The 15,422-nt window shown below is 45.3% G+C and overlaps 1 protein-coding gene across 3 annotated transcripts in view; it reads right to left on the bottom strand.

The window, feature by feature from the left end:
* THSD4 (thrombospondin type 1 domain containing 4) overlaps nt 1-15,422 on the bottom strand; it is a 570,947-nt gene that overhangs the window by 426,118 nt on the left and 129,407 nt on the right. The window lies entirely within an intron of this gene.

Raw genomic sequence — 15,422 nt, 5'->3', positions numbered from 1 at the left:
GAAGGTAACACATCTTCCTCGCTTCTTCTTCTCCTTTTCCTTTTTCCCCCTTTTACGTCCTTCTTAGGCTTTGGTACAGTTGCATAGGGACATCATAAATCAGTGAACCTTTAAAACACTTACATCCAAGTACCAGATAAGGCAGGGTCTCCTGATACTGCTCGACACCAGTCGTTTGAGATGCCAAAAATGTCCTCGTTTGGGGAAATGTACAACAGTTTAGCTATGGAACAGAAATTGAATAAAAAACACTCGTTTGGAAATAAAAAACTGCTCTGCCTGAGTTAATGGATCTCATCTTTGGGACTGGGAAAATAACAGCGATAATATGACAGCTAACATTCATGTGAGTACTTACTATGTTCAATCTGCATGAATTATTTCACTTAATCTTCTCCAAAGAGCTTTGTGGAAATACTACTCTTATCCCCATTTTTTTTCAATGTTTATTTATTTTTGAGAGACAGAGAGAGACAGAGTGTGAGTAGGGAAGGGGCAGAGAGAGAGGAAAACACAGAATTCAAAGTAGGCTCCAGGCCCTGAGCTGTCAGCACAGAGCCCGATGTGGGGCTCGAACCCACGAACCGTGAGATCATGACCTGGGCCGAAGTCAGACACCCAACCGACTGAGCCACCCAGGCGCCCCTCTCACCCCCATTTTCTTGACGGAGAATCAGACCTTTGGTCCCAGAGCAGGTAACATCATCAAAGTCAGGGTTTAAAGGCTATTCTACAGGGGCCTGAGCCGAAAGACAGTGAATATGGTGATGACTGAGCATAACAAGGAAGAACCTTCGTCATTAAACAGCTTTGAAAATTAGAACCATCAATACAGATTCCTTGTGGTAAAAAACAAATTGGTAATTACTGAACAAATACCTTTTGTATGTACCAATTAATCTTTCAAGCGGAGAAACGATTACCTTAAAGTTTCCTAACACTAGGAAAACGGGATTCCACTTAACATAATACGTGTATCCAGAAACAGTTGTATGCACAGAATTTCTGTAAATCAAATACTAACTACATTCACCAAAGGGCTTTTCTACGGTAAATGCACAATAAGTATTTAATAAAATGAAAAATCGTTTGGCAATCTGAATAGTCATTCAATAATTTATCTGTTTTGTGAATTTGGATTTACAGCAGACTCTTGACATTCCTGAGGCATACATCCGGAACCTTCTCGAATTGCCAGATTCACAAATACAAAAATGTTTATAGAGGTTCCTAGCTTTCTTGCGAATCACATTTCCATGGAGAGTCGTATGAATTTCCTGTTCCTGGCCTTATGCTACACACTACGAATTAATCACACTTTCACGTTTCACTTGAGGTGCATCTCTCACTGTTGCCATTTTTCACAGAAACAAACAAAAAAAAATGTCTAACTGATTAATGAACACTCTTACAAACGCACACATAAGTAGAGCACAGCAAAGCAAAACGACCCTTCTCTCTGCATGTCTCTGGCAAGATAGACTTTTTGGATTTGCATCTCAGTCAAGCTTTGTGCCATGGAACCTCAGGGGAACTCACAAAGAGCCACAAACCTGCAAGTTAAATCCATGACCACCTGGAATCTACACACATTTATGAAGCTTGCATGGGCAGGGGCAGGGGCCGTATCTACAGAATCCATAGGAATTCCACTGTTCTCACTAACCCAAGAGTTAACAGAACTCTGCTGAGCCTTTTGGTGATGAGTCCAGAAAATGTGATTATAGAAACCTTGGCCACATGAATTATAGGAATTTGCCTACTCATTCAAAATATCTATACTTTGTGTGGTTGGGGTTGGTGAAAATCAATGCTGGATGATTTCTCTGCCTTCAGAATGGGGCCCAGTCACAGCTGGCACACTGGAGAGCCTTAGCAGCTGGACCTTCTTGAAGCACTGTCCTGGGACTCTCAATCTCTGGCTGGTTTTGAACCCCGCCCCCACCCCCACCTCCGGCGAAACACCACTAACCATGAAACGTAGATGGGAGAAAGGGAAAGCCTGAGTGAACGAGAGAGACAGAGAGGGGGAAAGAAGGAACAAATGCAAAAATGAAACAAAAGCGAGAGAATGAAAAAAAAATTGGCTGCTGTGCAAAAAAAAAAAAAGACATTATCATTTCAAACTATATAGCTTATATATTTCAGAACATATTTGAAAACACTACTGCCAAATTTTCAAATTATTTATTTATTTATACCCCTTCTCGTTCCAGCATTTTGCTGCCAGATTAATTTTCCTGAAGCTCAACTCTGATCAAGTTACTCCCTGCTTAAAAACCCCAATAGCTCCTCACTGCCTATAAAATGAAGTCCAATTTCCTTAGCCTCCTATTTGAGGGCCTCCATAATCTGGCCCCAAACTTCTAGCCCAACCTTATCCTGCACTTCTTCCCCATTATACACTCTTGGCTCCAGCCAAAATATATTCCCTGACGTTCCCCGGACACTGTCTGTATTCTCTGCCTTTGCACCTTTGCTCATGCTATTCCCTCTGCCTGGAATGCCCTTCCAGACATCTCCATATGCCACATACTACTCACCTTCCCACACTCCACCTGGAGGATGCCAGGCACGTAACAGGCACTCCGTTATCAGTAGCCGATCTTGCAACATTTAAACACCTGCTTTATGTGTACATCATGTCACCGGATCCTCGCCATTGGAGGAAGTAATTTCACACAGAACAAAAACTGAGTATAACGCAGCACAAATCAAAGCCAACATGTTGCAGCAATTCTTTCTGAGGGGGAAAAGTGCACCCTACCATTTTGCGTGAACTCGAATGCACTCGTCCAGTCCGGAGGCACAGTTTCATTTGGTCGTCCCTACACAGCCCTCACCAGGCTCCATGAGGCAGGACACTACACTAGCTGATTCCAAAGGCAGAGGCCCCAGAGGTGCAGGGGGCCAGGGTGGGAGCTGAAACGCCAGACACCCCTCCATACTCCCCCCGCCCCGCGGAGAACAGCCATGGAAGGAGAGTGATAACCATCATAGATGTCAGTGGATTGAGTCTTACTCCTCTGCAACCTAAAACATGCTGAAGGGCTTTTTATTTTTTTATTTATTTTTTTTTTAATTTTTTTTTTCAACTTTTTTTTTATTTATTTTTTGGACAGAGAGAGACAGAGAATGAACGGGGGAGGGGCAGAGAGAGAAGGAGACACAGAATCATCGGAAACAGGCTCCAGGCTCTGAGCCATCAGCCCAGAGCCCGACGTGGGGCTCGAACTCACGGACCGCGAGATCGTGACCTGGCTGAAGTCGGACGCTTAACCGACTGCGCCACCCAGGCGCCCCGTGAAGGGCTTTTTAAAGGTGACATTTATCACCAAGGGTTTCACAGTGGGCTGCTAAAGCTCCTTATACAACCTCTAGAGCCGGCTGAAACAAACACAGCAACCGTGTGTGGGACAAGGCATCATCACTGATGGATGGGGCTCTATGAAGCATGCAAAGCCGCCCATAGCTACTCGCTCACCGGACAAGGGCCAAAGCTATTACACGATGAGTACTTGTGTAACCTTAAGTACAAATGGAATTTGGGTTGTATGCATCTGAGATGCTTCCCCTTTCTAATCTTCGGCATCAAGAGGTCACATATATGGACTGGAATGCTAGAGCCCTCCCCTCCGTTTTCTCCCCTCTCCTAGGACAGGCAGGCCTAATGATCACAGCAGACATCTCTCATCCCAGTTACTGCAAGTTAACCCCAAACCAAAAGCCCCCATGTCCTGTTGAAATCTGACCTATTTTTAATGGGCAGCTCAGTTAAAACAAAACAAAACAAAACATCCTTGGTTAGAGCATGACTTTAGATGAAACCTGTTTCAGGGATTAACCCAAACTTCAAATCACTCCCTTGGACAAAACTTGATTCGGTCCAATAAATAAATCATGCCTCCCTCCATAAAATTTTAAAGCAAAAGTTCATTCGGGAACCATGTGAAATCTGTGATTGCTCTGCCAGCCTCTTGTCTTATCTGTTGTTGACTTCTGGCTTTGCTCAACTCAAGGCAGGGCCGGCGTCTCTGACCCCTGCCAGAGCCGGCTCTCCCGCCCTGCTCTGTCCTTTCCTCCCCAACCAGGGTCTGTTCACCGCTGTCCTTGCCTCCAAGTGACATATCTGTGCAGCAAGGTTTAAGAGAAAAACACATCAGCCCAGTATAATGCAGAACTTTGTTTTCCTAAACTTTTCCTGTTATTAATTACTAAGTGGCAATCTTGAGTTAGAAATTCCATTGACCAGCTCCAAAGATGCTAATCAGTTATTACTCACTTACATTTACGAAACTGCTACTTGCGTTTAGCCATCTTTAGTTCAAACCTAGAATTCCTAGGGAGCCTTTCCTTGTTCTACTTCTGAACCATTTAAACATACCCAAACACTGGGTGGGCTCAGTCAGTTAAGTGTCCGACTTCGGCTCAGATCATGATCTTACAGTTCGTGGGTTCGGGCCCCGTGTCAGGCTCTGTGCTGACAGCTCAGAGCCTGGAGCCTGCTTTGGATTCTGTGTCTCCTTCTCTCTCTGTCCTTCCCTGCTCACGCTCTGTCTCTCTCTCTGTCTCTCTCTCTGTCTCTCTCAAAAACAAGTAAACATTAAAAAAAATTTTTTTTAAAGAGTAAACATATCCAAATACAAGTTTGTCAACAAAGTTATATATAGCTTCTTCACAGGGGTTGTTGGTGGGTGGTGGAAGGTCCATCTGACAACCCAAAATGAGAATGAAAAAATCCAGATGAAAAACTAAGCACTGCTCACGGCAGGGCGAGCTGAACAGGCGGAATCTGATAAAATAAGGTAGTAATGACCACGTCTGCTTTGCCCTGGGGGAGCTACAGAACCCACACCGTCTTAGTCCCAGCACAAAATGGCCAGAAAGGCACGTCTTCTTCAGTGGGCCACCCAAAGATCACGGGACACTACCAGGGGCAAGAGTGGAGAAGCTGACAGTCACAGAACAGAAAAGGCAGGGAAAAGTAAAAATCCAGAATTTCTCCCACGTAAACGGAAATGGTTGTGAATGAACAAAAGCCTTATATTTCAGGGTAATGCGTATCACCATTAGCAATCGTAAAGAAAAATACATCCTGACATACACTCGGTTGCTAAGCATTTGGGTTGAAAGGACCTCAAATAGTTAGGTGTTAGTACAGCTTGGGTTTGCAGTACAAAAGTGTGATAATGACACACGTGAACTCAGGATGTGATGACAAGTACTTTCCACGGTTCAGGCTGGAGATAGCTGGGTTTGGAAGCAGAATAATTCAGATACAAATAATTGCCTCTATTTCAATTTTGTTTTGCTGGTGGAGACACAGCCTCAGATGCAGGCAGGAAATACAGTTCCAAAAGCAGAATGAAACCTATTTAATATATCGGTATCAGACAATTCCATTTTTAGAAATTATTCTTTTTTTTTAATGTTTATTTTTATTTTTGAGAGAGTGAGAGACAGAGCACAGCGGGAGAGGAGCAGAGAGAGACGGAGACACAGAATCCGAGGCAGGCTCCAGGCTCCGAGCTGTCAGCACAGAGCCCCACACAGGGCTCGAACCTATAAACCATGAGATCATGACCTGAGCGGAAGTCGGATGCTTAACTGACTGAGCCACCCAGGTGTCCCCAGAAATTATTCTTGATTTAATTCCTCCACCTCGATATAGTGCACCCCTGAAAGAATCCCTAATTTAAAGGATCAGTCTGGAAACCAGTCTTGCCCCCCACTATTTCAGCTATCCCCAAGTCTTCCCTTGGAAAATCGTAATCACTTACCTATTGTTTGGTTTTTACTTGTTAAACGCAAACACATTTTAGGGAGAACATACAATGATGTGTGTCCATCATATATATTTGCATCATTTCCTTGATTACAGAAGCTTTACCCAGGCATTTGCAGCAACACCTATGCAATGCTCGGTAAACTTTTTGAATCGTTTAAGGATCTCCTCTCTGTTCAGTAAAGAATAGGGACTCATCCCAAACTTTCAAGCAACTAAAAGGGTGAATTGGCACCTATGCAGCCACAGTTTGAAAGATTGAAACACTGAACACTGTGCGGCCAGCAAAAAGGCAGCACAGGGGCTGGGCTGTTTTCTCCCTCCCCGTACCTATGTGAGACATTAGTCATCAATCCCGATGACACCCCTCGGTCCTGAGTAGCACATTCCAGCTACACCCAGCCAGAGCTGGCACAGGCTAGGAGACCACTTAGCATGACCCATGGACTATGTTCTAGAGAGGACAGCCACCCTGAGAAGCAAACAGCATGCCCCAACACACAGGGGATCGCTGGAAGGAAACGGAGGTATTCAGCAGGCTGCTAAAACAAGGTCCCAGGTGACAAGACGGCTGCTTTCAAATATCTTGAAGGAGGAGATTGGACATTTCATTCAATGGAGTTCCAAAGGGTAGCCAGGCCATAAATATCATTCCTGGGTAAACAACAGTGGCATTTGAAGAACAGGTTGGGGCAGTGTGAGAAGTGTGAGGAGGCAGAGAAAAGAGGAAGTGCTGATGTAGGCCCTCTACCTTCTTCCCACGCAACCACAGATAATATACAACAAGTTCTTCCTTTAATCCTTTGTAAACAAGTCCCACTGGTCCATGAGATTTGTAAGGAATGGAGACTGACACGTATGGTTGCTGTTTGATGGCTGTGGGGGATGGGCTATGCAGATGGCAGAGAATTTCTTCCATAAATATGTAAAGGACGGGCTGAATTCGCAATTTAAATATAAACTTGCATATTCACGGATTACTTTCTAGCTCTAAACCCTCTAACTCCAAAAACCTCTTGATGTCTGCCCAAGACTAATGTCTTGATGTCCGCGCAAGGTGCAACAAAATGCCCTAGCTGCTCCTTCAGGACACGTCCCTGTTGATTTACAAGAAGAGACCTCTCTGCTCAGAGGGCACAAGGGATGAAGACAGAGTCCCAGGGTTTCCAGGAGAAGTCTTGGTAGTCTTGATGCAAAAACACATTTGTTTGTTTTTAGAGGAAACGAATCTGTCCCAGCTTGGTTACATAGAGTGGAGCGAGAAATTCTTCTGTAGCCCCTGAGGCAAATGACTGCTCTCAGCTCAGCAGGCTGTGGTTATGTAAGTCCTGGCTTAATCTGATACTTCTATTTTATTCTGAGCCCTGGGGCAGACCATCCATCCCTTAGTCTCAGTTCCTGCATCTGTAGACTAGGAACACCACGGTGACCCTAGACCTTGCCCACCCAGACCAGCCATACTTGAGGAGGGAGGCAGTCTTTGCAGAAAGCTGAGCTTCTTGGAAGACAGAAATAACAGGATTGGGTCTCATAATTTAACAGTTTGCAGTGGGTTTAAGCTGTATACTACATTTCAAATCCTTAAAGTTATTCATATTTAGGTGAATTTGAATCTGCTTACTAGATGTTGCAATCTATCCTGAGGCTTTTCTTTACTAATTACTTAAAATGACATTGGTTCAAGTGCCAGGAAAGAAACTGCTTTTACAGGAATCATTTCCATTTTCTGGAATATCCTACAAGCAGGAACAATTTTCTCCCTCAAACAATCTTTCCTTTTCGAAGTCTTAAATTTCCCAGTGAAAAGATGAACAGAGAAGTGTGATTATTATTTGCTCCATTCCTACATTCTCCTTACTCTTCAGACAGAGAGAAACACAGTGTGGATTCAAGAACTAGCCAGAGGCAAGTTCCAGAGGCACATCGCATACATAATCCCAGCAGAGAGAGGGAGGGCTAGCCCAGTGACCTGGACTATGCAAATTGGGGGTAGGAGGACCACAGCCATTACTCCCCTTCATTTCTCCCTGAGATCATCCCTGACACAGGATGCAGTGGGCGTGGTAAAGGGCACCACAGAACCCCAGCCTCTTTCCCATGCCCCTGTGTAAATGCTCCTTAGTCACCTTGAATTATGCTACCAGAATGTCTAGGAGCAAAGAGGATCCACACAGTTACAGGTCATACACATATAAGGAAGCCTATCGGTAGCAATCTTCAGAAATGTAAACAACAAGAATGAAAGAGGGATACCCATATGTTATATTCTAATCCCAATAACCCCTCAAAGGTATTAAGAAACACTGTGTGCCTCTGGATGAAATGAGAGACGAGAATAAGAGAGAAATGACAAGCCAAGTGGGCAGCCTGATTTGTCTTGAGTTTCTGTTATGGACACTGGTTGGGGCCATTCAAGATCCACTCTCCATTCTTTTGGTTCAGCATCTGAATTTCCTTTTTAGGAATTAATTCTTGTCTGCTGTGTAAAGTCTTGGAGGGAATGTCAATTGGGAGACCCACCCCTCACCCCTCAGGCCAAGGGGTAGGCGTATGGCCTACACCGAGCTAATGGAGCTCTTACTTGTTTCCAGGGCTTTGAATCTTGGGTAGAGAAGCCTGTTGGATCTTACCCATTACAGCAGTAGAATACAAGGAAGATCGTCAATTCTGTCCACCTGGACCTCCAGAGCTTCCTCAATTTCTGTCCTTCACCAAGTCTGTTTCTGCACACTTCCCATTGACTCTCTGACCTACTGGATACGTTCCAATAAAACCCTTTTGTTGTGACTTAGCCAAAATCAGTATCTATTGCTTGCACAAAATGAATGTCAACTAATACAGATGTCCAGCTTCTGGACCTGAGGATTTCTAGGCCCAACAAAGCCCTATGATTCTAGATGATTCTAAAAGTGACACTATGCATAGGAGTTCATACGCCCTAAAATTCTCTTATTCCTTCACGGTCAGTAAGAAAGAGTAAGTAAAATAAAATGAGAAAGAAAGGAACTAGCAAGTCTTAGAATAATTCTACAATGGTGAAATTTATACTGCCTCTAAATGTCACCTTCAGGAACTGGACAGACAGAAACAGAAAAGGGGAAAGAGAATAATGGGCTTTTGTTAAGTATTATTTTTATATAATAAAATGCACAAACCATGAGTGTACAGTTCACTGGGCCTTGACAACTGTACACACCTGTGTAACAACCATGTGAAACGTCATACAGAACATTGCCATCACTCTAGAAAGTTCCATTATGTCCCTTTCCAGCTGACCTTTCCCCACTCCCACAGCCAAACACTGGTCTGATTTCTATCACCAGAGCCTAATTTTTCCTGTTCTAGAACATCATGTAAATGGAATCAGACAGAATGTACTCTTGCATCTGGCTTATTTTGGTCAACATAATGTTTCTGAGATTCACCCAGGTTTTTATACAGATCAGTAGGGTGTTCTTTTTTTACCGCTGAGTAATACTCCACTGTACGAACGTACTATAGTTTCATGTCCCACGGGTTTTGATAACACCGTGGGTGCTTTAATCTGGCAGCCCTTGCCCCATGCCCGAACATGGTGTCCATGCCAGGGCAGACTGCTGGACCGATGAAGGAACCAGCCGCACACCTGGGCACCTGGGCATCAGTGTTCCAGCTCTGCACCTCAGAGCTTTAATCAAGGGAAAGAACTTGATCTAAATGGCTGGGGGGCCTGTGGGTATTAGAGGCTGTGTGGCACCTTTAATATTCCCTGGAGCAAAATGTACTGTTCTTGCAAGCAGCCTAATCAAAGTCACCTGAATGTCTAAGGAAGGCATCTGGGGAATTTTGTCAGAGCTTTCTGCCTGTGCTAGTCCTCAGGGTGGGTCACAGATACTCCATTTCTCCTCTTTTGAGCACACAGTGGCATGGCATCTCCCTGCTGCCCTTGAAGTTAAGTGTGACATGCAACGTGCCTTGGCCAATGAGATGTGAGCAGAAACAACACTGATCACTTCTGGCAGAAGCTTTAAGAATCTGTGTGTGATTCACTTGTTCCCTTTCTCCACCTCAGTGGGAACCTAAGAAGACGGGCAGCTTCTACCAGCCTGGCTCCCCAGATGAACAGGGAATACACTATATTACACATGGAGCATGAGCAAGAGACAAACTTTGGTTGGCGAAGTCATTAGTACTAGGCAGTTCTTTGTTACTGAAACATAACCTAGTCACTACTGAGAGATATAGTGGCCCCGTTAATGCGGCCAGCTGGCAACCTCCAACTTCTAACTCAGCCTCGCCTCCAGCCTTTAGATTTCCACTCTGTTTTAGTTCACCCCTCGGGGCCACAGAGTGCACTTAAGCTACCCAAACACAAAGCTGTCCCCTGATTTGTGGATTAAGACTGATACCTACTGTTGGGTAGCCCACGGTGACCCAGCAAAACTCTAGAGCCTAGTGCTGCCCAGTCCCAGCGCCGTAGGCATGAAAACAGGTGCCATATTCCCCAATGTCAGCATCTACACAAGAGTCTTCCTATTGACGTGTCCCCCGCTAGCTGCGCTGACAGCATCATTTATTGTCCAAAATGGTTCTGAGGGTGAAAGGGGACAGGGCGACGGGTACAAATCTTTCCTGTCCTGGGCGCACAAGGACACATGGGCACCCTAACTCTGCCTCCATTGTCTTTACGATGTTAGGTCCAGGGCTACGCGAAAAATTCCTAGAGGCATTATCTAAGGACAGATCGCCATATCCAGGAAATGTGATTAAAGGGCTAAGAAGAGCCATGTGGTGAAATTAATGTGTTTATCAGAGAGTACTCTGCTTTTACTATGCTATGTGGCATTGGACTGAGTGAGTACAGCTGTTTCCCTAAGCAGGTACAGGCGAACAGCAGTAGACATCCAAACAAAACCAAGAGCCCAATGCAAAATCCAGCCACAAAGTCTGAACACCCTGCAGAAGCATTAACGGCATCTTCCTCCCACAGGTCAGCCTGGGAGTCATTTAAGAGGAAGAAGGACAAAACCAAGAAAACAATCTTAGCAGCAAAAAGAAATATTTAAGCAAAGCCAAAGTAAATGCAATTTCGGGGACCATGGGCTCCTCCTCCTCTGGGCACCAGAGACATAGTAACGTCAGTAAATATTTTCAAAGAACATTGAATCCTCTAGATAGGGTAACACATTGTAGAAGACAGCTGATTTTTTTAAATCTGCTGCCATTCGGCATTTTCCTTGACTTTGTGAAACACCACGATTCGAAGTGGTTCATTTAAAATTTCACAGCTTGGGGCGCCTGGGTGGCACAGTCGGCTGAAGTGTCCGACTTCAGCCAGGTCACGATCTCGCGGTCCGTGGGTTCGAGCCCTGCGTCGGGCTCTGGGCTGATGGCTCAGAGCCTGGAGCCTGTTTCCGATTCTGTGTCTCCCTCTCTCTCTGCCCCTCCCCCGTTCATGCTCTGTCTCTCTCTGTCCCAAAAATAAATAAAAAAACGTTGAAAAAAAAATTAAAAAAAAAAAAAAATCTCACAGCTTATAGTCAAGAAGCCTGTAACGATTTTTAGTGAGTCTGTTTTTCTGCGTCCCGATCCCCACTCCCCTGCCTGTGCCTCCTGTGATGTGGGCCTCTCACCGAGAGCTGATCACACGACCTGAGCCAGCCCGAGGACCCCCAGCCCCCAAACTCATGAGACTCAAACAGTCACTAGGCGTGTCTGTTTCCTAGGCCTCCATAACATATCACGGCGAACTGGGTGGCTTAAAACATCAAGTTAATCATTCCCTCACGGTGCTGGAGTCCAGGAATCAAGGTGTGGGCAGGGCCGTGCTCCCCCCAGAGTCTCTGGGGAAGAATCTTTCCATGCCTCTCCCCGGTTTCTGGTAGTTGCTGGCAATCCTTGATGTTTCTTGGTTCCTTGGCTTGTTTTAATCTCTGCCTCAGTCATCACATGGCTGTCTTCTGTCTGTGTCTGTGCCTGTGGCTTCACATGGTTTCTTCTTTTTATAAGGGCACCAATCATATTGGAATAAGGACGCATCCTACTCCAGCATGACCTCTCCCTTGCAGCTTCATTATATCTACAAAGTCCCAATTTCCAAATAAGGAAGACAGGTACCAGGAATAGGGCTTCAGCATATCTTGCGGGGGTGGGGATGGGGACACAATTCACCTCGTAACACTAGATGAGAGTGAGTCTCTACCACTGCGATTGCAAGCTCCAAGCCTTGTAAGCCTGCTCATACACCGGAGAAGTAAACGAACCAAGAAATGGAGAAAGACAGAAAAAGGCAGGGTCCTAGTATTACTGAATTGCTGGAATGCATTTCTATCTGAAATCTAGTCCACCTCTCGGACTTCCCAGTAACACAAGCAACAAAATATCTTTCTGGTTTAAACACTGGGTTTCTGTCCCTTACGACTAAGAGCCCTAATCAATATATCTACTGAGGAATAATGCTATGTAATGTGAATTCAAAGAGTTCCCCATATTCTGGATGGGGAAGAGAGGGTAGGGTGTACATAAGAAAGACTGGCCATGAGCTGATAACTGTTGAAGTTAAGTGATGAGTTTAAGAAGCTCATTATTATTCCATCAAACTATTCTCTCTGTGACTACAGATGTTAAAGCAAGTGTTTAAAAAAAAAAAAAAAACCTCACAGGCCTCACACTTTGAGTCTAGCACAAATCGGGACAAACCAAAGAACAGAAAAGATAGAATCAAACATAAACCAGACAATAGCAGACACGCACAGGGAATACCTGTAATACGTGAAAACCTTAGCACTCAAGTTCTTTGCAGCACACAGGGCTTTTGATTACTAGACCTGAATCTATCGAGGGCCTGACAGGGTCAGGGGATCTTAGATAACCGTGCTGGCAGATGACCACCCCAAACTATGCAGAGAAGGGCCAGCACCGTGCTTCAGCTCCAGGCAAAACAATGGAGTGCAGAGAGCCCTGCTGGAGGAATTCTCTTTCCTCCCAGCTAATCACAATAAAGCAGCTAGTATCCACAGCCAGCAATAAAGCAAGGGTGTGGCTCAGACAAAAGACCAGGTTACTCCTTCTCTAAATGTTCACGGACAACTACAGATGTTCTGACGCAAGAATATATCTCACGGTGTATAAAAACAGTCATGATTTTGCCTCAATTTAGGCAAGAGCCACCACCACTTCTGAGATCATGCCTGCCTGTTGGATTAGAGGTTCTCGACCCCAGCCACCCACTAGAATAACTGGGGATCTTTAGAAAATCCCCATGCCCGGGCTGCACTCTAGACCAATTAAATCACAATCTCTGGGAGTGGGGCCCAGGCCTTGGTCTTTCTGGAAGGCTCTTCAGTGATTCTAATGAGCAGCAAAGGCTGAGAACCACTGTTTCAGGTAGACCTAGCTCTGTAAGGTGCTCACTCACCGTAGATCTGTGCCTCGCTTCTCTGAGCATCTCCCGCTGCTGGTCAGACCACCCTCACTTTCTGATCTACTCATGTGGGTAGATCTCAATCAGTCCAGAACCTACTTCTTTCCTTTCTAGTAGTTTCCTAGGGCTGCATGACAAAATACCACAAACATGATGGCTTAAAACAACAGAAATAAACTCTCATAAATTCAGTTCTGGAGGCTGAAGTCCAAAAGCAAGGTGTTGGCAGGCCATGCTATCTCTGAAGGCTCTACCCCAGGATCCTTCATTGTCCCGTCTAACTTCTGGTGGTCGCTGGCAACCCGTGGGGTTACTTGCGTTTGTGGGCACGTGACTCCAATCTCTGCCTTCGTTGTCACTTAGCACTCTCCCTGTATGTCTGTGTCCTTTCTTCTTCTCTTACAAGATCATCAGTCATACTCGATTAAGAGCCCACCCTACTCCAGTAGGACCTCAACCCTTTACATCTGGAGTAACCCTATCTCCAAATAAGCTCACGTTCTGATACTTTTCAATCCAGCGCACTCTTCCTCCCCCATATAAAGCAAGTCTTAGTCTTGATCTTCATCAGAATCCATGTAGGACCTAGCTAACTGGGACCACAATGCCTTTTTTTTTTTTTTTTTAATTTTTTTTTTTTCAACCTTTATTTATTTTTGGGACAGAGAGAGTCAGAGCATGAACGGGGGAGGGGCAGAGAGAGAGGGAGACACAGAATCGGAAACAGGCTCCAGGCTCTGAGCCATCAGCCCAGAGCCTGACACGGGGCTCGAACTCCCGGACCGCGAGATCGTGACCTGGCTGAAGTCGGACGCCTAACCGACTGCGCCACCCAGGCGCCCCTCACAATGCCTTTTAAAGTAAGTTTTTATTTTGAAATCATTTTAGATTTGCAGAATAGTTGCAAAGATCATATAGGGAGTTCCTGTATGCTCTGCACCCAGCTTCCCCCAATGTTAACATCCTATAAAACCATGGTACATTTACAAAAACTAAGAAACTGTGGCTCCTGGGTGGCTCAGTTGGTTAAGTGTCCAACTCTTCATTTCGGATCGGGTCATGATCTCACAGTTTGTGAGTTGGAGCCACAGCACAGAGCCTGCTTGGGATTCTCTCTCTCTCCCCCCCGCTCTATCTCTGTCCCTCCCCTGCTCGTGCTCTCCCTCTCAAAATTAATAAAGTAAACATTAAAAAAATTTTTTTCACTATTACCACCAGCATGATACTATTACCTTAACTATACACTTTATGCATATTTCACCAGGTATTCCGCCAAGGCCCTTGCCCTTTTTCTGTCCCAGGATCCAAATCCGGATACCAAATTGCATTTAACAAAATGCTTTTCAGAATGCAAAGGGTCACAGCCAAGCTCTGATTCACAGCAGCAAAACCTCACTTCAGGCTTCCTTCCCTAGTTTACCCTCCAGTCTCTTGGCCACCCTCACATTTGCATCCAGCTGGCTGTATGTTTCATCTGTGCCTCCTTCCTGTTTGGATCTGACCACCCCAATATTTTAGTCAAGCTAGTTCGTGACGATTTTGAGGTCATGGAATCTCCTTGAGAATCCAAGAGAAGCTACAGACTCCCCTCTGAAGAACTACAAAGACAGAAACAATTTTGCGTCCAATTTCAGAGCAGATATCGATACCCAATAACCCCTCCCACTTCCCCAAGGGTCCCCACCGTAGCGTGACTTTCCACAGTCTGGCTTCCCCGGGCACTGATTCTGTAATGAAATCAGCACAGCTATCAAGCCCTCTCTCAAGACAATTTCCCCATAGCTCCTGGACACAGCAGCAGTGCTCTGTACTCTGGGTTTTGACCAACGCCAGGGGCCCTGGCCACTGTCTTGGGCTGGCAATAGACACTGAAGACAGCTGGACTCTCCCTTCTGGCCAACTTGACCGCCAGTATCGAACCTCACAAGTTTTGCTTAACCCATCACCTCTTAGGAGTCCACTTTCTCTGCGATAGAAGAAATATCCCAGAATGTAATACTTCTCAGTCCTAAGGGCATGTCACATCACCTCGGTTTCAACTAAGAAAAGTGACCCTGGGATCTAGAGCAGTATTGGCAAGTTCTATCAGAATCAGATCTTCTGCCATTGTGAAACGGCAAGAACCTCGGAACCAAGGCCAATGCCTGCCTATGGCGTTTCATCCTTGGAAACCGCACGTGAGGCCCTCCTTGCACATAAAAGCCGAACAACTGGTTAATACAACCCTACATGTCC

The sequence above is a fragment of the Puma concolor genome, chromosome B3 (genome assembly GCF_028749965.1).
Source record: "Puma concolor isolate L17-30 chromosome B3, mPumCon1.1.hap2, whole genome shotgun sequence".
Lineage (NCBI taxonomy): Eukaryota > Metazoa > Chordata > Mammalia > Carnivora > Felidae > Puma > Puma concolor.
This window is presented reverse-complemented; position numbering and strand designations above follow the sequence as displayed.